General features: G+C 40.5%; 1 non-coding gene across 1 annotated transcript; it reads right to left on the bottom strand.

Annotated features, from left to right (window-relative positions):
• Positions 1–403: 403 nt before the first annotated feature.
• On the bottom strand, positions 404–511 carry LOC112804370 (small nucleolar RNA R71). Its single transcript, XR_003202978.1, has one exon. It is a non-coding gene; the product is annotated as a small nucleolar RNA R71 (small nucleolar RNA).
• Positions 512–9,713: the final 9,202 nt, after the last annotated feature.

The raw sequence follows: 9,713 nt of genomic DNA on the forward strand, positions 1-9,713 counted from the left end.
GGCAGCTGAACCCAACAATAATGCTAGAGATGCAAGGAAGATGCTTGGTGACTATACTGCACCAACTTCCAACTTCTATGGAAGAAGCATCTCAATTCCTGCCATTGGAGCAAACAACTTTGAGCTTAAGCCTCAATTAGTTTCTCTAATGCAGCAGAATTGCAAGTTTCATGGACTTCCATTGGAAGATCCTCATTAGTTCTTAGCTGAATTCTTGCAGATATATGATACTGTCAAGACCAATGGGGTTGATCCCGAGGTCTACAGACTTATGCTTTTCCCCTTTGCTGTAAGAGACAGAGCTAGAACATGGTTGGACTCACAACCTAGAGAAAGCCTTAACTCTTGGGACAAGTTGGTCAATTCTTTCTTGACCAAATTCTTTCCACCTCAAAAGATGAGCAAGCTTAGAGTGGAAGTTCAAACCTTCAAATAGAAGGAAGGTGAATCCCTCTATGAAGCTTGGAAAAGATACAAGCAATTAACCAAAAGGTGTCCTTCTAACATGCTTCCAGAATAGAGCATCATATGTATATTCTATGATGGTCTATTTGAATTGTCCAAGATGTCATTGGACCATTCTGCTGGTAGATCTCTTCATCTGAAAACCCCTGTAGAAGCCCAGGAACTCATTGACATGGTTGCAAATAACCAGTTCATGTACACTTCTGAAAGAAATCCTGTGAATAATGGGATGACTCAAAAGAAAGGAGTTCTTGAGATTAATACTCTGAATGCCATATTGGCTCAGAACAAAATATTGACTCAGTAAGTCAATATAATTTCTCAAAATCTGACTGGATTACAAGTTGCATCCGGCAGTGCTAAAGAAGCCTCCTCTGATGGAGAAGCTTATGACCTTGAGAATCCTGCAATGGAAGAGGTGAATTACATGGGAGAACCCTATGGAAACACCTATAATCCTTCATGTAGGAATCATCTAAATTTCTCATGGAAGGATCAACAGAAGCCTCAACAAGGCTTCAACAACAATAACGGTGGGAGAAACAAGTTTGGCAATAGCAAACCTTTTCCATCATCTTCTCAGCAACAGACAGTGAATTCTAAGCAGAGCCTTTCTGGCTTAGCAAACATAGTCTCTGATCTATCTAAGACCACTCTCAGTTTCATGAATGAAACAAGGTCCTTCATCAGAAATTTGAGGCACAAGTGGGTCAGCTGAGTAAAAAAGTTACTGAAACTCCTCCTAGTACTCTGCTAAGGAATATAGAAGAGAATCCCAAAAGAGAGTGCAAGGCCATAACCAAATCCAAGGTGGCCGAATCTGGAGAGAGTGAAAAGGCAGTGACTTCCAGTGCGGAAGACCTTGCTGGACGTCCACTAACTGATGCCAGGGCATCTTGGCCAATTTCAATAGCCTTTTCTTTACTGTTTTTAGGTAGTTTCATGCATTTTCTTAGGAAATAAGCAGGTTTTGGGTGAATGTACACTTACACCTTGATTCAAGCAAACACTGTGAACTTTACATGATTTCATGAGAATAATGCATGAGTTGAATGCCAATTTATATAATGCAAGATCTCATAGTCTAAAACAAAGCTTTGATGCACCCTGTTTTTTTGATTTCGGGACAAAGGAAGCATAGAAGAACCACATTAGTAGCCACGTTAGTATCACTAACGTGACCACTTACGTGGAAAGGGAGCAAGCTTGCAACGTTAGTGGTGAAGTTATCACCACTGAAGACTATAACTGCTTCAACTAAAGATCAAAGGCCCATATCCAAGACTTGAAGAGCTAACTAGATGATCAGAAGAGTAGTATATATAGGGGTAGTTTTGAACTAGAAAGGAGATTGGAATTATTGGAAGATACACTCTGTATATTTTACTTTACCTATACTTTCTAGTTTATTTTAGAATGCACTTTTCTTTCTTGTTTTCCATTCCCAGAGCTATGAACAACTAAACCCCTTTTCATTAGGTTAGGGAGCTCTGTTGTAATTTGATGGATCAATTATAGTTTTCATTCTTATTCCTCTTTCTTTTCTCTTGATTTTACTAGAAAGCTTTCGGTCTTCAACCAATTGGTAAGTTATCTTGGAAAAGAGACTCTCTATAATTGGATCTCCTCTGAGCCTTGGAAGAGGAATGAGGAGATCATGCTAGAAATGTTTTCTCATGTTGGACCAAATTGGGGTTTGGATGGATATAGTGACATATAATCTTACCAACACTTTGATTTGGAAATACATGTGGTATAATCAGTGACCATACTTCATCTCTTTCCATGAGCAATTAAATCAAGGAATTGGGCAATTATTCAAGCTTATAGAGATTGGGTTGCCAAGAAATTGGGATCCAATCACCTAAGATTGCCAAGGAGATTAATGAATGCATTGATTGAGGAAGAGATGAAGATGAACTTGATCCGGAGAATGCAACATCTCCTAAGCCTAATGAATTCTCCATCTCTGATCTTACCCATTCTCTTTACTTTCTGTTATTTCCTTTCATGCTCATCTCCCCAACTCCCCATTTAAAATTCTGCAACTTTACATTCCATGTCATTTATCTTTCCCGCATTTAAGTTTCTGTAATTCTCAACTCAATTTGGCTTAGCTTGACTAGAACACTCCTCTAATTAAAATTGCTCGACCAATCAATCCCTACGGTTCAACCTCACTCTATTGTGAGTTTTTACTTGACGACAATTCGGTATACTTGCCGAGGGAAATTTATTGAGATACAAGTTTCTGTGCTTGAAGTTTATGGCGCCGTTGCTGGGGATTGATTTTGTATCGACAATGATTAAATTAGAGGATAACTAGATTGAGCAACTTTTTTTGTTTCATTTATTTTTTTCTATCATTTACTTTCAGTCTCAGCCATTTTCATTTATTATTTCCTTTTGTTTTATTTTCTCATTTAATTCACAACTCTGTCAACTAATCCACTAACTGTTTGATAAATTGCTTCACTCACACTAACAGTAACCTTAACAAGAGTGATTTCTTCACCTTTCTCTTGCTTGTGTAATCTGCTAATTGTATGACAGGTAGAAGAAGAGGAGCTTCAACCTCCTTTGAATCTGAACCTGAGCGGACCTTCCTTAGATTAAGGAGGGAAGCAAGAGGGAAGAGGGTCGTTGGTACTGAGGAAGAAGAGGAGGATTTTGAGACAGACATGGAGGAGAACATGGAAAACCACCATGAGGAGGAGACACACAACCATGCCAGAGAAGGTCCAGCAGATCATGCTGAGCAGAAGAGAAGAGTTCTAGGCTCTTATATTAATCCAAATCCAGGGAACTGTGGAAGTAGCATCCAAAAACCAACTATACATGCCAATAACTTTGAACTGAAGCCCCCAGCTCATCACCCTTGTCCAGAACAACTGTTCATTTGGAAGAAGCGCCTAAGAAGACCCCAATCAACATTTAACCACCTTCCTAAGAATATGTGATATTGTGAAGTCTAATGGTGTTCATCCTGACACCTATAGATTGCTTTTGTTCCCCTTTTCACTCAGGGACAAAGCATCTAAATGGATGGAATCCTTCCCGAAGGAGAGTTTAAAAACATGGGAAGATGTGGTGAACAAGTTCTTGGCGAGATTTTATCCTCCTTAAAGGATCAACAGGTTGAGAGCTGAGGTACAAACCTTCAGGCAACAAGATGGTAAAACTCTCTATGAGGCATGGGAGAGGTTTAAGGACTTAACAAGAAGGTGCCTGCCAGACATGTTCAATGAATGGGTGCAACTACACATTTTCTATAAAGGCTTGTCTTACGAATCAAAGAAGGCAGTAGACCACTCTTTCGGGGGATCTCTAAACAAGAAGATGACCATTGAAGAAGCCATAGATGTCATTGAGACTGTAGCTGAGAATGACTACTTTTATGCTTCTGAGAGGAGCAACACTCGAGGAGTAATGAAGTTGAACCATATGGATGCACTGCTAGCTCAAAACAAGATGATCACCAAGCAGTTGGCTGACCTTAACAAGCAGATGGAGGGAAACCAAGTTGCAGTAGTCAGCACCCTACCACCAGCTCAAGAAGGAGTGAATACAGAGGAAGGAGGTGATTGGGAATAAGCCAACTATGTTGGGAACTCACCGAGGCAATCACATGATCCATACTCTAAGACCTACAATTTCGGTTGGAAAAACCATCCAAACTTTGGGTGAGGAAATCAACAAGACCAAAGCCAAGATCAGAGATGTCACAACCCCAATAATAATGCAGCATACCAACATTCCACACAGAGATCATATCAACACCCACCAAACAACACTTCTCAGTAGCCATATCAAACCCAAAATGGCCAGTCTCAACCCTCTAACCTCAACCCACCATCACCATCCGAAGATAGACTCTCCAGAATTAAGACCTTGCTCGAAGGCATATGCAAGGAAGTTCAAGACAATAGAGTGTTCAAGGATGAAGTATGAGCTAATATAAAGAATCAGGGGGACACCATCAAGAAGCTTGAAACTCAAGTAGGATATCTCTCTCAGTAGATCCCTAAGCCTACTGATAGCTTCCCAAGTGACATGGAGAAAAATCCGAGAGGAGAAGAAAAGAAAGTGAGATGGGAAGAATGCAAGATGGTCACTATAAGTGATGCGGAGAATTTGGAAGAAGTGAACAAACCATTAGAGCACCCCCAAGGTGGTTCAAAAGCGCATTCAGACGAGAAAGACCAAGGAGGTGAGCTTACACAAAGAAAAGAGCCAGAGGAGAAGGAGGTATTGAACCCCTATCCACCTAAAGCACCATTTCCCCAAAGACTCAAGGGGGTGTAGAAGGGAAAGTATACTCAAGATTTCTCGACATGTTTGCATCCCTCCATGTAAACATACCATTCATCAAGGCTCTCCAACAAATTCCCTCATACATTAAGTGTATGAAGGAGCTGCTGACTAAGAAGAAATTATTGAAGGGTGGGCAAACAATAGTGATGAATAAGGAGTGTAGTGCTCTCATTCAGACAGAGTTGCCTACAAAAAAGAATGACCCAAGGAGTTTTTACATCCCCTGTGCTATAGGAGAAACAAGGATTGATAGGGGACTTTGTGACCTGGGAGCAAGCATCAACTTAATGCCGTTATCCCTTATGAAGAAACTTCAAATTAATGAGCTAACACCCACAGATGTAATCATCCAATTGGCAGACAAAACTAAAAAACAAGCAATAGGAGTGGTTGAAAACGTGTTGGTGAAGGTCGAGAACTACTTCCTTCCCACAGATTTTGTTGTCCTGGAGATGGAAGAGAGTCACATCCATCCAATTATCCTGGGAAGACCTTTCCTAGCCACGGCCAGAGCACTTATAGATGTGGAGTAAGGAGAACTAATATTGAGGATACATGATGAACAACTTACCTTCAATGTCTTCAAGACCTCACAAGAAACAGATCAAGAAAACAAGGAATTCAGGGAGAACCACGATAGGACACCCATGGAGGAAACAAACAAGGAAGCATGAACAGGACACCTGGGAATCCCTTTGGTTGACAAGCAATGCACTCAGGAGGCACAACAGCCAAAGGAAACCCAGAAGGAGCTGAACCCACAAAAGTTATACGAGACTAGCAACAAGGCTTCCCTAGAAAAGGAGGCCACAAGGAGCAATGCAGCACCAAGGGAAGAAAAGAAAAAGGTGCCAAGAGGATAGAGGAACAAAAAGATCCCTATAGAGGACTTCTCTCCAGGAGATAAAGTGATCTCTGCACATTTCCCACTAATCCCACCTCATCTCCCTACCATTCCATCTCAGCTACCCAAAGCATATACCATCAGCAGAGTTCTCTCCTTAGAACATGTGGAGATTCTTAATGAAGCCAATGGAGATAGATTTACTGCAAGAGAGGAAGACTTGAGGCACTATCAACCACCCTAACGAAGGCCAACCATCAAGCTAATGATGCTAAAGAAGCGCTTTTTGGGAGGCAACCCATGTTTTATATCCTTTCCTTTAAATCTTTAATAGTAGTTAATAAAGCAAGGTTCATGAATTTCAAATCCACTTTGACAGACACTTAGGTGAATCCTTGTATGCAACATATTGTGAAGAACAAGTTTGGTGTTCAAGGCACACTAAGAGGGCATGTACACGAATCATATCATGCCAATCTTAGAGTCTTAATCAACTCTTTTTACACTCCATGGTCACAAACTAAGTTTGGTGTCACCAATGTTGCAGACATGAACACCAGATAAGTCGGTTGGTTTTCATTCATGAACAGCATTTAGTTGTTTAAATTGAAAAATTTAAAAGTGGTTAGCCTCTTTTTTCTACTTTCTCCGCCACCATTCAAACTAATTTTTTTTATTTTAATCCTTTTGTCTTGCATGGGAAATGAAGGGAAGATTGGATAGAATTGATGGGACAACCCAAGGAGAGGGGTTTGGCCACTTCAAAAAGGGGGGTTAGCCACATGTTTTCGCATAAGGTGCCTTTGGAAGTGTTGCCATGCAACATTCAAGGGAGAACACCTTGGAGACCGAACCAACCACATCATAAAAGTGGTGATCCTTGTGCCCATTTCATGCCAAACCCGGTACCATCCTTAGACTGTGTATGAAAGCCAAGGTGGTCTTTAAAGATAACAATCCAATATGGCTAAACCCTGGGAGGTCAATCACACTCCAATGCAATATGTTGCACCACCTCAACCTCCACGAAGGGCAAGAAAGAGAGCAGTGCCGCAAGAAGGACAAGCCTCAGAAGAGCAAGCTCCAACCTCTCTGGACATGCGCCAAATTCAAGAAGCCATTGATAGCCTGTCAAGACAATACCTAGAAAACCAAGAGGCACAGAGGAACCTCCAACTACAACTGATGGATCACCAAGAAGAACTGAATTCTAAACGAGAGAACCCTAAGGGAAGGGGACAAGAATGGGGATGGCCAGGAGCACACCCATGAGTAAAGGTGGTGGATTTTCTTTCTCTATCTTTCAAGTTTAAAATAAGGAAAATCAAATATGAAATAGAACATGGTTCCATAATAGCTTAGGCCTTTTAATTTTCAATTCTTAAAATTATGTTTGACTAGCTAAGTTCTCTGTTGCATTTTCATCTTGCTTAATTGTGTGCTTGTCTTTTGAGCTAAATGAAAAGAGAATGTATGAAGAACAAGAGTGGAGTTCATATAGTGAAGAAAAGCCCCAATATTTGTGATGTGGTAATTGATTAGCTAAGTTGGTTCACCAACAAGGTATAAAGGTAATTATGTGTTTTGAATCATATGCTTGAAGCACATCATATGAGACTAGCTGAATAACAGGATCCTAATAAGGAAAAAGAAAAAGAAAAGTTAGAATGTGAAATGGAAAGAAAAAGAATAAGAAATAAGGTTAGGCACCAAGGGTTTGAAACTTGAGGCATGTTTATGTGGTGCTCTTATGCAAAGGATCTACTTGGATGAATAAGTTCTCAGGAGTGCTTTATCCCTTGGTAACTTGGGTTAACTAACCTGGGATTATCAACTGAAAATCCACTATCAAGAGCAACCTTGCTACAAAGCACTTAGTAACCCAAAGAGGTGCTAGACACCAAGGCCTCAAGAAAGAAAATAACAAACCATATGCCTGTGGTATGTATGTGTGGGGGAGAGACTTGAGGGAGTAGGTCCTTAGGGGTGTTTCAATACCTAGCACCTTGAACCAACTGGTTTGAGAGTGTTGGCTGAAAGCTTATCTTAAAGAGTCGCCCCCTCACAAAGCACTTAGCCTAAGAAAGCAATAAACCCTGAAAAAAAAGGGGAGGATCAATGAATAAGGGTCTCATAGGATGCAATCAAGTGAGTGTTCAAGGACATGATAAGGACCTGGAAACCAGCAAAGGTATGAACCTAAGTTGCTATGCATGAAACCCCATGAACCAAGGACCTAACTTCTATAAGAAGGACTTGTTTCTCTTATTCTCTTGTCCATCATTCTTATGTTTCAGTACTTGCTTAGGGACAAGCAAGCTTTAAGTTTGGTATTGTGATGCCAGGGCATCTTGGCCAGTTTCACTAGCCTTTTCTTTACTATTTTTAGGTAGTTTCATGCATTTTCTTAGGAAATAAGCAGGTTTTAGGTGAATGTACACTTACACCTTGATTCAAGCAAACATTGTGAACCTTACATGATTTCATGAGAATAATGCATGAGTTGAATGCCAATTTATATAATGCAAGATCTCATGACCTGAAACAAAGCTTTGATGCACCCTGTTTGTTTGATTTCAGGACAAAGGAAGCATAGAAGAACCACGTTAGTAGCCACGTTAGTATCACTAATGTGACCACTAACGTGGAAAGGGAGTAAGCTTGCAACATTAGTGGTGAAGTTATCATCACTAACGCCTTCAAAAGCCATGACAACCCACGTTAGTTGCCACGTTAGCTACACCAACGTAGGAACTAACGTGGAAGGAAAAGGAAGCTCCAATGTTAGTGGTAAACTTAACACCACTAACGTTGCAAAGGCCACACATAACCACATTAAGAGCCACGTTAGTACTACTAACGTGAACTCTAACGTGGAGCAAAGAGGAAATCACCAACGTTAGTGACACTAACTTTGTCACTAACGTTGGACCAAGCCAAGATTACCTGCATTAGTGGCCACGTTAATGCCACTAACGTAAAGGGTAACGTGGAGCAAGGAATGAGATGCCAACTTTAGTGACACTAACTTTGTCACTAACGTTGGAGATGGCAAAATACACCCACATTAGTAGCCACGTTAACGCCATTAACGTGAGCACTAACGTGGAAGAGAAGGAATTTTGTAGCGTTAGTGACAAAGTTAGTGTCACTAACGCCTTTGTGTCATGGCATGCCTACGTTAATGGTCACGTTAGTTACACTAACGTGGACCACTAACGTGGGAAAAAGGGCAAGAATGTAGCGTTATTGGCAAAGTTAGTGCCAATAACGCTAGTGAAGGATAGAAAGGCTACGTTAATGGTCACGTTAGTGCCACTAACGTTGGGGTTAACGTGGCTCAATTGGGTTGGGACATTAGTGACAAAGTTAATGTTACTAACATCTTCGAACCAGAATTTACACTTAACGTTAACACCACTAACGTCCTGACTAACTGCATACCATGCCTGACTCACTCTTTTTCTGCAAGCAAAGCTGAGCCCACTGAAGACTGTAACTGCTTCAACTAAAGATCAAAGGCCCATATCCAAGACTTGAAGAGCTAACTAGAAGATAAGAAGAGTAGTATATATAGGGGTAGTTTTGAACTAGAAAGGAGATTGGCATTATTGGAAGCTGCACTCTGTATATTTTACTTTACCTGCACTTTCTAGTTTATTTTAGAATGCACTTTTCTTTCTTGTTTTCCATTCCCAGAGCTATGAACAACTAAACCCCTTTTCATTGGGTTAGGGAGCTCTGTTGTAATTTGATGGATCAATTATAGTTTTCATTCTTATTCCTCTTTCTTTTCTCTTGATTTTACTAGAAAGCTTTCGGTCTTCAACCAATTGGTTAGTTATATTGGAAAAGAGACTCTCCATAATTGGATATCCTCTGAGTCTTGGAAGAGGAATGAGGATATCATGTTAGAAATGCTTTCTCATGTTGGACCGAATTGGGGTTTAGATGGATATAGTGACATATAATCCTACCAACACTTTGATTTGAAAATACATGTAGTATAATCAGTGACCATACTTCATCTCTTCCCATGAGCAATTAAATCAAGGAATTGGGCAATTGTTCAAGCTTAGAGAGATTGGAT

Source organism: Arachis hypogaea, chromosome 5 (assembly GCF_003086295.3).
Source record: "Arachis hypogaea cultivar Tifrunner chromosome 5, arahy.Tifrunner.gnm2.J5K5, whole genome shotgun sequence".
In the NCBI taxonomy this organism is placed as follows: domain Eukaryota; kingdom Viridiplantae; phylum Streptophyta; class Magnoliopsida; order Fabales; family Fabaceae; genus Arachis; species Arachis hypogaea.